This window comes from Camelus dromedarius, chromosome 28 (assembly GCF_036321535.1).
Source record: "Camelus dromedarius isolate mCamDro1 chromosome 28, mCamDro1.pat, whole genome shotgun sequence".
Taxonomy (NCBI): Eukaryota; Metazoa; Chordata; class Mammalia; order Artiodactyla; family Camelidae; genus Camelus; species Camelus dromedarius.
In genome coordinates, this window is record NC_087463.1 from 13,708,872 (window position 1) to 13,723,660 (window position 14,789).

A 14,789-nucleotide genomic window follows, 5' to 3' on the forward strand; every position below is an offset into this window, starting at 1 on the left:
TGCTCTGTGAGAAACCAGACAAAAGAGCCCCCCCACCCCCGCGAAACAGCTTTTATGTGGCTCATTGGAAACATAAAGGGCAGTCCCATCATCTGCCAGTCGGTCCCCCAGATACCCCCTGAGGGGCAGGTGAATGTTTTTATTCCTGGTTTACAGGGAAGAAACAGCCACAGAGAAGTTAAGAGCCTCGCCCCAGGCTTGGCTGAACTGATGGTGAAGTCAGGACTAAGAAGGCCAGGTTCCCTGTCTCTGATTTCCATGCTCAACCCTCCGGGCAAGCCAGCTCCTTCTAAGACAATTGCTCAGCCCCACAACAAGATCCAGTGAGGAAAACAGAAATTCCCGTGTCTCCGAAGCAGATGCAAGCCATAGCGATATTGGTTGAGATTTGATTATAACCTTTTTCCTTTTACTTTCTGTGGTGGAGACAAAGCCTTTCAAGGATCCTTAGTAAACTTCTGGACACACAGTAATTCCTCATTATACTTGTCCTGCTCCATTTCCCACGTTAGGGTCTCTTCCTTGCTATTGACATTTTGGGGACACACTGACTAATCTTCACTTTTTCAGCTCTAAGCAAAGACTCTTCCTTGTTTAATATGTTGAATCCTTCAATATTTTTGCTCTTTGCCCAAGAGTTTTTAGCCCCTTGACTTTCCTCTAAAAATCATCTCAGATGTACGAAACATAAATCTCACCTGGGGTAACATTGTGACTCAAAGGAGGTTTTTACTCCATTCCCTGCTCCCTCCTGGTGGCACTATTTTCCTCTCAAAAGCTGGAAAGAACTCTTCCCACTTGAAGGTCAGCTTCTTGAGGGTGTTTTTCTAGCAAAACCAGAAAAATATAGAACTGTTCATACTAGGATATAAATAACTGATGACAGCCTAAAGTGCTCGCAGGTATTTGCGTCTTGGAATATCCAAGCTGTAAACCATAGCAAAGATGTTAGTCCAATGAAAGCTCAGGTGTGTAACAGGTGGAGGGAGATTTGAACGCTGTGGACTGAGACGAAGGCGGGGAAGTTTCTGTAGTTCTTGAAATCATCATGTGTATCAGTGGTTCCTAAACTTGAATGTCTAACAGCATCGCTTGGAGGGCTTGTTAAACTACAGTCTGCTGGCCCTGTCCCCAGAGTTGCTGGTTCAGTAGGTGTGGAATGGGGGCCAATAATTTGCATATTTAACAAGCTCCCAGGTGATGCTGCTGGTTGGTGACTGACGCTTTGTGTAGCACTGACATTGACATTGTGTGTTCCCTGGACCCCAGAAGACAGTCCCATTAAGAACTGTTCATGATGCCAGGAATCAAATAAATTAAGCTTTTAAAGAAAGAGTTAGTACCTCAACCCGAGAAGGTATAGTGACCCAACAGACAGTAGGTAGGTAGATGGAGATGTTGGGTAAACGGCCTTGCTTTGCAGTTGTCTCTGACCCAGGCCACCCAGGAAAGGAGACTCGAGAGCTGGGAGTACTTTATCAAGGACAGCTATGCAGGGTGTTTAGATATGGGGATGGTTAGCCAGCACTCTAATTGACCTCAGCTGTCACAATGGTACACAAAGAGATGCAGCTCAGTACCTAGGGATCAACCATCAGGGGTTTATAGATCAATATCCACACCTTGAACTGCACTTGAAAGCAAATTAAAAGCCAGTGCAGACTGTGCAGCGTACAACCCAAGGTGCAAACAATGATTTGCAAAAATTCTTTAATTAGAGTCAATAGGAAATTTATCTTGCACTGTTTTCTTCTAGTCCACCTAGCTTGCTAATGATTTATTGTCCTTTAAGACATCATAGATGCTGTTTGGAGGGATGGTGCAACACTGATCATCAAAACCCTGAACGTTTATACATATATACAGATTGGAATGTATTACCACACAGAAAATATAAGAGTGAACTTATGTAGTACCAGACCTCAGCAGAGAAAACAGTTACTAAAATCCAACTGGTCTTCAACGTAGATGTCAGTGATATCTCCCAATGTCTGTATTATAAGGAAGTTATCCTAAAAGAGAGAGAGAATAAATATACAGGCTTTCTTCTCACTGCTCCACCTACTGAAAAATAAAGAAAAAAAGAAAAATAAGGAACATGTTTCCACTGTGTACAGTGGAAAAATAAAGAAGAAACATGAGATTCATTTTCCATGTTTATAGTAGATCCCTTGGTATGAAAATACAGGGGAATGAATTCATCGTCTCCCGTGGAGATGGGCAGCGCACGGAGGTATTTTGGAGTTGGGAGACCATCCCTTCTCCCTGCTCCTCCCTCTTCCATGGGAATCTTCCTAAGGAACTTGAAAGGTAGGCTTGGCTGTGACTTTTGTGTAAATACACATCTAGACTCTTTGAATGAATATACATCTTTATTACATTTGTTTTCCTCTTTTATTCTAGCTACGTTCACTGTGGTTTCAGGCCTCTCAATGCCAAGTTGCGGGCAATCAGTTTCTACGTCAGTTAAAAGGTCTTTAGGTTAAGCAGTAATTTACACTCTAATAGCCCGTGGTGCTTTCCCAGCACAGTCCCGCAGGAGGAAAGAAAACGGGTCAGTCCTCTGAAAGTTGTCTTCTTTTTCCAGAACTCAAGTGCATTTTAGGTGCCTTAAACCATGAATATCCCAGAATTATACAATTGGGTGGAAATTAGATCAATTCTTTTTTTTTAAGTACTGTGCATATTTTGGAAAATAAATAACTTAATAAATAAATAATAATAAATTGATATACTGATGTGTTTGGGGTTAAAATATTTAAGTTTCCTGAGTCTATTTAGATGTACAAATAAGAGTCAAGATCACCACCATCAACTCATTCTTCTAAAAATCCTTAAATGGAACCTTCTATTCCTCACTGACTTCTCTAAGGTAATATTCATTTTCTTTTGGAGGGCCAGGGACAGGAGATTGAGAAGACTTAAAATTCTAGTTTCCCGGAAATTATCATATAGTAGCTATGAGCATTCAGGAAACAGAGCCCATTTAACCAAATAATTACTTGAGAACCCACTGCGTGCCCAAAATTATGTTAGGGACAGGTGGGAAATTCCAAGCCATTTAAGGAGACAAGATTAAGGGGTTGCAGGGTACAGCTCAGTGGCAGAGTGCATGTTCAGCATGCATGAGGTCCTGGGTTCAATCCCCAGAACCTCCATTAACAATAAAATAAATAAAAAACAAGATTAACCCAAATGCTGGAGAATCAGGAAAGATGGCATCTTACTATGTATGTATCACATTGTGAGATACTGATTATAAGGAAGAACACGAGAGTTCCACCTTATAAAAATTCCAGGGTTTGTATCTAGAATCCAGATTCACACCCTTTTCTCTTATTCGGCTGAGCTTGAATGGAAAGCAGAGTGGCAGGGAGGGCAGCAGACAGGTTTGACACGCCAGGCTCTAGAGGTGCGAGCTTGATCCAATTCCTGGACTTCTGTAAGCCTCAATATTCTGACCCATAGGAAGAGACCATGATACGTACCTGCCTACGGCACAGTGTAGCGAGGGTGTAGTAACTCAGTTAAAACCCAGAGTGTGGAGCTCATGATAGAAAGTAAAGCAAGCGGTAGCTATTGCTGTTATGATACTGTGGTCCGGTCCTTCTCATCACTCGACCTAACTTGCTTGGGGCAAAGAGTATTTTACCTCCCCAGGCACTGCTGTGGGTTTCACGTGAGGGTCGAAGGACACAGACCTTGAACATTCTCTTCTCAGTGTTTCTGTCTGGGATTTTACATACTGAGCATTCCATGCCCTCTTTCCTTCACTTCTTTGCATGTTTCTCCCTCAACACTGGATTCAGAACCTCCCTTCGGTCTTTCTCTTTGGGTCTTACATTTAATCTTTGAAAGAAGGAGAAAGCTCTCACATTGGGATGGGACGTCTAACTTTCCAAAGAGCTTGTAGGCCTCGCCTCACTTGACTCTTATAAAACCGAGTGAGAGACTTAAGACCAGTATTCATTTTCTCCCTCATAAAGTAGGAACGATAAGGCACAGAGAGGTTACACAACTTGCCTCAGGTCACACAGTGGGACTTCAGCCAGGCCTGGATGACAGCCTAGTTCTCCTCATCCGCGGTTCTGGGCAGGCTACCCTAGAATGTTGCATCTAGAGCTCACTGCAAGTGTTTCATTACTTCACCTGGAAACCCTGACGGTCACAGCCTGACGTTGTACAGACCGTCGTGGGATGACTTACGTTCATTCATGTTTTCCCTCAACAAATATTTATTGAGTACTAGCCACGTGCCAAGCATTCTCCTAGGCACTAAATACCGCAGTAAACAAAAGAGACCGTGATTTCTAACCTCACAGAGTTTACATTCTGCTAGGGAAGACAGACAGCAAACAAGTAAAATATTTGGGTTCTTAGATATTGATAAGAAAAAAAATAAAGCAGGGAAGAGAGGTGGAAAGTAGGGAGGTGGGGAGAGGGCTGTGGCCATTTCAGATGGGGTGGCCCGGAAGAGGGCAGTGAGAAGGTGGCATCTGAGTAAAGACTGCAGAGATGAGGGGGCCGGGCTTTGAGACACCCGGAAGGAGAGAGTTCTAGGGAGTGGCAAGAGCAGGCACAAAGGCCCAGAGTTGGGACTGCTCCCGAAAGGACTGAGAAACAGCAGGTGGGCCCGTGTGACTCAATCCACCGAGCTGAAGGTCGGAGTGGGAGACAAAGTTGGAGGAATAAAGGGGCGGGTGGGCAGGCAGGGGCAGGAGTCAGATTAGGGGGTGGGGTGAGGGGTTCACTTGTGAATCGCTGTCAGGGCTCCGCTTTTGCTCGAGTGAGATGTGGAGCCACTGCCGAGCTGGGGGCAGTGGAGTGTTAAATGATGTTACCAGCTGCTCCGCTGAGCAGACACTCAAGGGGATGAGGCAGCGTGGAAGCAGGGAGACAGGGAGGAGCCGTTGCAATGATCCAGGTGCAGGATGATGGGGCTTGGGTCGTGCCTTCACCTCACACCTGTCCCAGGATGAACCACGGCTCACTCAGAGAGCGGTACCAACGAAGTCAAGGCCAAGGCATCCTGTGAGTAAGCTTCGGGCCAGCATTACCGGCCTGAGCTCCCAGAGCCCCGGAGGTCCTTTCCTGGTTCCTACACTTCAGTACTCCTAGAGGAAATCATTTGGAAGTTTGCTCAGGCTAAACAATAAGTTCCTTCGCAGTGAGCTGAACTTACATCACCCTGGGTTTCTATGCTGATCAGAAGGTTGAGTTGATAGCAATGCCTGTCTTTAAGGATTTTACAAAAATGTATACTTAACAAAAGGGATTTATTCCATACACCTAAAGTTTCAAAGCACGGGGTCCTGGGGGGAGGGGGTACAGCTCAGCGGTAGGGCACATGTTTAGCATGCATGAGGTCCTGGGTTCAATCCCTAGTACCTCCATTAAAAAAAAAAAGTAGAAAATCACAGGGCTTGTAATGTGCAGGGAGGGGGGCGGGGGGGGGCAGTTCATACACTCATTCCTTGGCGGTAAAATAGTAAGAACCACTGAATATACCCTCTTTTCCTCTTCCACCTGGGCATCTCTCTTCCCAATCCATGGAGGGGCAGATGAAGGGGTGTCCTGGGTCAGGGCAGATGTTCCTCTGCACTCGAGCCCTCGTCGTCTGGGAAGGAGACTGTGTGGTGGAAGGACAGGGAGACGCTGGTCAAAACAAGTCACCCCAGGCCTCAGTTCTGTCATCTGTGGAACTGAGATGGAGCTAACTGACCCTGGTGGTCCACCCCAGCTCTAAGCTTTTATGATACTGTGAGTGGTCCTTATCCATGGGGAATGAAGGAGAAAGGATTTCTTTTAACCCTTGGTCAGGAATCCAGGTAAACAGCCCAGCGTTTAACTCTTTGGCACATGTAGAAAATGCAAGCTTGTGTAAATCTTTTTCATTCTTGTCATAAGAAGGAAATTTTAAATCCGTCTTCGTCTAACCATGTGATGTTTTACCAAACTCTGAATTTAGAAAGATGTTATAAAACCTGCTTTTTAGTGGATGTATTTGGATAGACAATCAAGTCATGCTCCTGATTTATACTAGGGTCACACACTCTACCTCGAGGTCTTGGGTGGGCTTAAGTTATATCTCAGCTGTAGTTTTTTGTTTTTTGTTTTTTAAGAGCCAAGAATATGTGGAAATACTTTGTTTTGTTTTTTTTATCAATCTCTGGAGCTCATGTGATACACTTCAAGGGCCAGCCACACTCTGGGGCTTATCCTCTTGGCAGAGAGGACAACGGTTAGGAGGTCAAACAAGGGCTTACTTCCTCTCCTACAGGCCGGCCGAGACCGCCCACTCCCAGACTGACTTTCATTCCTTTCGTTCAGCCTGAAGGCACTGTTCCCTAATAAACTGCAACACACTGGGAAGATGTCACTTGAGTTATTTCCAGATTTTAAAGACAGATTGAGTCAAGATCAACTTTTGGTTAGAAGAGAAGCTACTAGATAGTATGCCCTTGGGATGGAGAGGACTGAGGAACCAGAGGCTAGAAGCACAGAAATCAAATGGTCCCTTCTTATCAGTGTTTCTCAGGGTCCCACAAACCAGAGCAACCACCATAATTCCCATATGGGGCCTGAAGAACCCAATTTTCCTTGGTTAAGGAAACTCAAATACGTATTTGTAGTCACCTAAGCACACATTCTCAACTCTTTTCCTGCTGCCTTCTTGGCTGTTAAATGATTGACCTCACTGACTGTAGAAATGTGACTCTGATGCTCTTGGCCATCACTTTCCACCCCAAAGATTTTCTCTGGCTCTCCGAGAGCCTCTGTGGATCCTGAAATCTTTCCTGTGACGAGGACCCCACTGCTTCATAAGATGCTGTGTTTAAATGACGAGCTATTTTATTTTTAGGAAGTTCTTCCTTATATTGAGTCAAATTCTCTCTAAACTTCAACCCATCCCATCTAGTCTTCCACAATTACTTTGATTAGTGAATCTCAAAGTCTAAATTCAAACATTCTCACCTGATCATTAAGGTCCTGCCCTTTCTTTTTTCACCGGATTAGTTTTATGCAGAATCCTATGACGTCTTGGTGACGGCACACCTGACAGGCCCATGGCTATTTTAAAAGGAAAGCAATGCTAAGAGGTCCTAAGCTAAGCTGAGTACACAGCAGACATTCCTACAGCTCTGGTGCCGTGCCACATACACCTGGAGATGCTCTCAACGCTTTAAGAGAATCGTTTCCCAGATTTGATAACCAATCCCATTTTCTAATAGTTTCTAATATCTTACTTAAAATTAATCCACAATGAATATTTTGACACAAAACCCCAAAGGAAATTACTTCCTATCTGAATTAACTACAAAATCAGGAAAAACTTTAAAAGGTTCTGTAACCCACTGCTCTCGGGAGGCTTGCCTACCGTGTTTCACTGGGCTCTTTGTGACATCTAGTGGTGAAGTCTGGAAGGGTGTGCGGGACGCTCAAAGCTACCGAGAAGGCGGGGAGCATTCTTAATCTTCTTTAACATTTGCTCCTTGAATATTTTATTTCGTGATATTGTAAACTAAATTCATTTTTCCATCTACTATAATGATATACTTGTCTTTATTTTAGGCATCTTTACTGCTTTCTACCTTTTATTTCTGGGCTTTGAAATCAATGAAATCTATTTTTTTCACAGATGTGGAAAAAAAATCCTCCTTTAGAAAAAAAAAAGACGGCATTCTGGATAAGCATAAATAACTGTATTTTGATCTGGACACATACTACAAAAATGTTTCGCACAGATGTATTCCTCTTCAAATGTGGTTTTAGACTTTGGATTCCCTGTGAAATCTGAGTCATTTATAGCTAACCTTGAATGTATTGTTATTCACAATTAAAGTAGATAAATTTCACAGGCAGAGAAGCTGACAAGTCTTTAAGACTTCACACTTAGTTTTGCAGGAAGAGCTGAAGTTAATTAGAAGTGATTATACATACACTGCGTGTGTGTGTGTGTGTGTGTGTTGCACGCAGGCACCACACAGGCCTTGGGAAGGTTACTTTTTTTTTTTTTAACGTTTTAAAAATAAACATAATCTCCTTCCCATGTGTTGCTATAAGCCCAGTAAATCTAGGAAGCTCAGCAGGATTGAACAAGGTCATTTCTTGTCAGGACTCCAAGGGGGAGCAGGAAGCAACCCTGTGCATCAGATGCTGGCGTTCTAATCCCTGCTCAGCGCCGGCTTCCCGGGCACGGGGGCCACGCGGTGCCAGCTCTGCTCGCTGGCAGACTGCGGCTTTGACGCCAGCACGCTGGGAATCGGGACTGTGGCTCTCTACCCACGGTGCCCCTTGTAAGATGGAAATACATTCCTGTCCTGGTAATAAAGGCAAAATTCCAACCGAGTTTGCTCACTCTGTGGTTCCAGTAAACAGGAAAGTAATAAATAATAAATAAAAGTATATCAAGTCACTACCTCAAAATCAGAGAGGCTTTGTTATTTGTCAGGGTTTTGTTGGGTTTAAATATATGTATATTTAATATAGTATATTTTAAATTAAATATAGTATATATTTAATTTAAGGGCAATCATTTTTACCAGTCAGCTGGTCCAGACACTCTGGGTAGGCCGTCCAGCATTGTCCACATGGAACTGGAGAGGTGAAGGCTTGTGGCTTGAGTCCTTGGGCAGGTGGGTCTGGTGCCTGGGTCAGCAGGTGGGGCAGGCCTAGTGCTTGACATCACAGAGAACGGCCCAGAGCTAATGAGAGTCTAGAGCCGGGCCCGGGGAAGTTATGCCTGGATCTGGGTCTGCCACTGGGGTGGCCTGGGAGACTCGGTCCATGGAAGTTAGCTTTGAGGTTGAGGCCGTGGAGGCTGGCCTAGCGCTGAGGTGGGTCACAAGTCTGTGTCGAATAACAAGGGCCTACTGTACAGCACAGGGAACTAAATTCAATACCTTGTAATAACCTATAATGGATTAGAATCTGAAAAAGAATTCTGATTCTTATATGTGTATAACTAAATCACTGTGCTCTACGCCTGAAACTAACACAGCATTGTAAATCAACTATACTTCAATTACAAACAAACAAAAAAGAAGCCTGTGTTCATAGCACTTGGCCTGATGCTGAGCCCCACTTGAGGGCCAGGGTTCGCAGGAGCCCAGCTGGAGACAGGTGTCACAGGAGCTGGCCACCCTTAGGGATTGGGCGGGAGCCTGAGACTGTGGGAGCCCATTGGGTACCTGGGGCCACCGGAGTTGGGGGTGGCTGGAGGCCTAAGTGAGCTAGAGCCCACTGGTAGCCGGGCGCCAAGGAAGCTGCCGGGAGCTGTTGGAATCCGTGGCACCAGAACTGGTGTGCATGTAATTGGACTTCAAGAAAGAAAGAAGAGACAAAATGGAACAGAAGCAATATTTGAAGAGATAATGGCAAACAATTTTTCACAGATGTTAAAAGACATTAAGTAAAAGTTGTAACACTGTATCATAGGGTTTATAACTTGTAAATATATGTGACACAAATGATGGAGGTCAACAGAACTATAATGTTTCAAGTTTCCTATATTTTATGTGAAGAGGCATATATGTTAAATCTAAGTGATGTATGAAAGACACATAATGCATTCCCGAGAGTAGCCACTAAAGAAAAAGTGGTATCAGTGTTATTATAAACATTTTGATTAACATATAAGGAAAAAGGTAAAAAAAGAATAGAAAAACTAAACACAGATGGGACAACTAGAAAACAAATAAGAAAATGGTTGACCTAAAGAAATCATATCAATCATTAATATAAATGTAAATAGAATAATTCCAATTAAAGGCAGAGACTGTCAGACTGGATTTTAAAAGAGAGACTCAACTAAATGTTTTCTACAAGAGACATACTTTAAAAACAAAGACAGATAAATGGAAAGATAAAAAGTTGTAAAAACTATGCTATCAGAAGAAAGTTAAACTATAGTAAATTCAAACAAAACAAATACGTTTCAACACAGGGAGTATTACCAGGGATATAAAGACATTTATGACTAAAGTGTCAACTAATCAGAAAGACATTATGTATTTATGCTTAAGTCAAACATACAATCATAGTTGCAGTTTGTAACACTACTCTCTCAGTGATTAATAGGATAACAAAAAATAAAATTAATAAAGATATACATCACCTGAGCAGGCATCAACCACCCTGACTCATTGACGTTTATAAAAAATAAACTTGACAACTGCAGGATATATATTCTTTTTAAGTGTATATGAAATATTCACCAAGATAAACTATTATGCTGGGACATAAAACAAGTCTCAAAATTATCCAAAAAGCTGAAAACAGTAAGTTCTCTTACAGAAATAGAAGTAAATTAAAAATCCACAGAAATCGGATATCTGGAAAATTCCCAAATATTTGGAAATCAAGCAATAAATTACCCATGAACTAAAGGATAAATTATAAAAGAACTTTAAAATATTTTGAATTAAGTTATAATAATAAACAACATAGAAAAACTTGGTATGCACCTGAAATTTATAATTTTAAATGCTTCTCATTAGAAAAGATTTCTATTTATGATCAAAATTTTATATTAAGATAAAGAAACAAGTAAATTAAACACAAAGTAGAAAAAAGACAATAATAAAGAAAGGTGTATAAATTAATAAAATAGAAAAATAACAAAGCCAGAAGTTCATTCTTGACAAGATTAATAAAATTTCTAACCCCTCTGCAAGACTGATTCACAGAGAGAGAAATTACCAATAATAGAAATGAAAAAGGGCTAGACAGATATTTCATACATTAAAAGACAACAAGAGAATATTATGAAAAACTTTATGCTAATAAATTTGACAACTTAAATGAAAGACAAATTCCTTGGAAAATAAAATTTACCAAAGTGGACACAGCACAGGGTGATGCAGAAAATTCAATAACTACAATATCTATCAAATATGTATTTAAAAATCCTCCCACCAAAAACTGGTCAGTTCTACTAAACATTTAAAGAATAACCAGCATAACCCTGCTATCAAAAATGGGCCAAGAAATTACAATGTATGTATAGAGCAATATCCTTCATAAGCACAAACACAAAAAATCCTTAGCAAACTAATTTAGCTAATTTAATCCAGTAATAAATGAAAATAATAATATATCAAGACCAAGTGTAGTTAATCCAAGGAAACCAAGGCTGGTTTAACATTTATAAAAAAATCTATTTATATTATTCATCATATTAACAGAAGGAAACACATCATTATCTCAATAGATGCACAAAAAAATACTTGGCAAAATTTATCACTCATTCATGATTTTTTTTTAAATTCAAGCAAATTAGAAATAGAAAGGAACTCTGTCAATTTGACAAAGGGCATCTTGCAAACTAACATCACTTAATAGTGAAACACTAAATGTTATCCCCCTAAATTCAAGAACAAAGTAATAAGCATGTGTACTGTCACTACTTCTATTCAGCATTGTACTGGAATTCCTAAGCAGCGAAAGAAGGCAAGAAAAAATAAAGATGCAATGCTGGGAAGAAAAATGAAAACTGACTCTACTTGCGTATGATGATTACATAGAAAATCATAAGGAATCTGTTTTTTTTAAGTCACTAGAACTAATAAGAGAGTTCATGAAAGTGGCACACTAACAGACGAAAACTAACTGTATTACTATATACTAGGAGCAAACAACTGGAAAGTGAAATGTTTAAAATTCCATTTGCAACAATGTCAACAAACATTAAACAGCTAGAAGTAAATCTACTGAAAGAAGGGCCTCCATATTGAAAACGATAAAACATTGCCCTAAAAAAGATCTAAATAAATGAACGTTCATAGATTGAAAGACGTAAGATGCCATAATCAAGGCAGTCCAATCATAAAGCTTTAGAAATTGATAAGCAGATTCCAAAACCAAAATGCAAAGGAACTAAACTAACCAAAAAAAAAAAAAAAAAAAACTTGATTAAGAAGAAAGTTGAAGAATTATACTACCTGACTTCAAGACAAATTATAAAGCTGAAGTAATCAAGACAGTTTGCTATTCACGTAACAAATGGAACAGTCCAGAGTGGGCTTATACAGTTCACTATTTTCAACAAAGGTGATAAAGTTCTATGTCCATTAACCAGCTAAATCCTGAAGCATACGTGTTTAGAGAGAGTCCTGATAACTGCATTAGGGCACTCTGAAAAGTGAGTACATTGGACCGAAGTTTTTAGTATTTCCCAAATTGAGTGGATTTTATATTTTGATTGGTAAGAGGAAACAAAAAACTTCCTGTTATATAAACTGTGGGTTACAATTTTTTTAATTCCAGAAAATGTTTTCTTATATAGTAAGAAAACTTCAACCCAAATGTCTTCTCCTTGCAGTTGCTAGATTCAAATAAAAAAATCAGATGAAGTGGCATCTATTCGCCTCCCCTTTTAATGGACACCGATTTACTTCTGTACAAGCCTTTCCCAGAGGTTTGAGTTGGCCTGTGCACTTACCCCAGGCCCCATGCTGTTGCCCGGTTTTTAGGTTAAATATTTATTTTTAAACTTAAAAGTCACCTGCAGTCAAAGCTAAACCCACGCAGAAGCATTCCTCATGCTGTCCATGCGTTGAATCCTTTGAGAGAATTGTGTGGCCAGGGAAATGAAACTGCCCCACTATTTTTACCATCCTTGCTCACAGAGAGATTACAGGGACCTAGTGAAGGAATTCTCTATTACTGACTGGAAAACACAGAGTTGTTTTAACAATTTGCACATTCAATACTTCCGTAAAGACAGAAACTTTATCACTAAAGAAACTAAATGACCCAGCCAGGATTCTAACAGAGGAATCATCTTTGTAAAATTAAAAACTTTTATGAGAATAAAAGCAGTCATGAAAGAATGCTCTCAAATGACAGGGACAAAATTTATAATTACAAACAAAATACAGGAGGAGAAGCACCTGATTATAAGAAAAGACTAAAGCCTTTAATGACAACTTCAGAGCAGTGTTTCATATTCTCTCTTATGGAATGTTGCCATCAATCTCCGAGCCTTGCTAATTGTCATGTAAAACTATGTTCAGTGGCAGACTATGAAAGCTTCTAATTTTCTTTGCTGGAAAGATTTCAGAATCATGCTGTCTGCTGATACCCTTTCAACCAAGAGTATTAAAGTAATTAATGATTCTAATAATTAAGTACTACACAGATTGTCTCCACGACTTGGTGGACTGACAATTGGCTATCCTAACTTCACTATTTCTACGTTTGATAATGATGACTACGGGTCCTGCTTAATAGTCTGCTTTCAGGCTTCTCCTTGACCAATTCCGTAATTTTTTTTTTAGCATTCCCTAGTATTTGCTTTTTAGTTTCCTTCTCCCTCTAGATGCTTCCATTCATACATCTATTTCATCACCTAAATGACTCCTAGTTCCCTAATTCTAGCCCTAAGATCTAAAACCACATTCCTGCCTGTGTACCTAAGAGACATCTCCACCTTAAAGCCAGAAAAGCATTTCACTGCTCAAGGCAATGTCATACCCCAAACCACATTTATCTTCCCCTCCCAATGTGCTTTTTCCTAAGAATCAATGTAAAAGCGAAGCACTTGTGAGTCACTGCAGACTCCTCACTCAACTTCCTCCCTCCTCACACACAAAGGGTAGCCTGATCCCTTTCACGTGGCAAGAGGAACTTCATGCTATGGTTTCTCCTTGCCCTTCCGGCTTCATCTCCTCCCTCACCTAAGAAATCGTTTATTTAATTTTCAGTCCTTTAATGTACATGCCATGCACTTCTCCTTTAATTCTGCTAAATTCTCTTCTTTACCTTGCTAAACTGCAAATTCCTACAATCTCTCAGATTTACCTCAAGTATCTTCTCTTGGAATCTGAGAATTTGTTCAATAATTTGTTTATTGAAGACAGAGACCAAAGTAACTTTGGTTGGTACTAGGGACAAGTCCTCGCATCACTGCTCATAAGCTAGTAAATAAGACTACAAATAATTACAACGTCGTTTGCTACATTCCAGGATGAAATAACCACAGGGTGGAATGGCAGCAGAGGGCGTAAACAATCATTGTGTGTTACCTCTATCAGTTTTTCTTGTTCTGTAACAAAATAAGTAAAATCAAAGGAAAAGTTTTGTTGGGGATTTTTTGTTTGTTTTTTTGCTGTCTGACAAAACAATAAACCTAGTATCTGTTTTCCAGAAAATACTACCTTATGGATGGCTTCAGTTAAAATAGCTAGTTATATTTTTTAAATGCTTTCTATTCATTTGGAAAATTCAGTGTTATATATAAATATGTATACATGTGTGTATATACGTATATATACACACACACACACAAACACACACATACTCAGTTTCAGGAGAAAACAGCAGCATTTCAGCTTGGTAATTTAAATAATGTCAACTGGGCATGTTTATTTGTAAAACTTCCCATAGTGAAACATGTTAGTTACCTGTAAACATTTACTTTTCACTATTTACAATTTGAATAATTATGAAATTGTTTGTACAAAGCAACCAATTGAGTTATAGAAAAGTCACATAAACAATATAAATCTGATGCCCTGTCCTTTACAAACACGAAATTATTTTCACTGGGTTTTCAAATTGTCAAGTATTAATAGGATGAGGTCGGCAATACGTAAGATGAGGCACTTTAGCAACTACCCAAATAGGTCAAGTGTACCAAAGTGTAAAACAAAATTTTTTTTGGGGGGGGGGGTGTTAATTACTTATTATTTTTTTAATGGAGGCACTGGGGATTGAACCCAGGACCTCGTGCATGCTAAGCATGTGCTCTACCACTGAGCTATACCCTCCCCCGTAAAACAAAACTC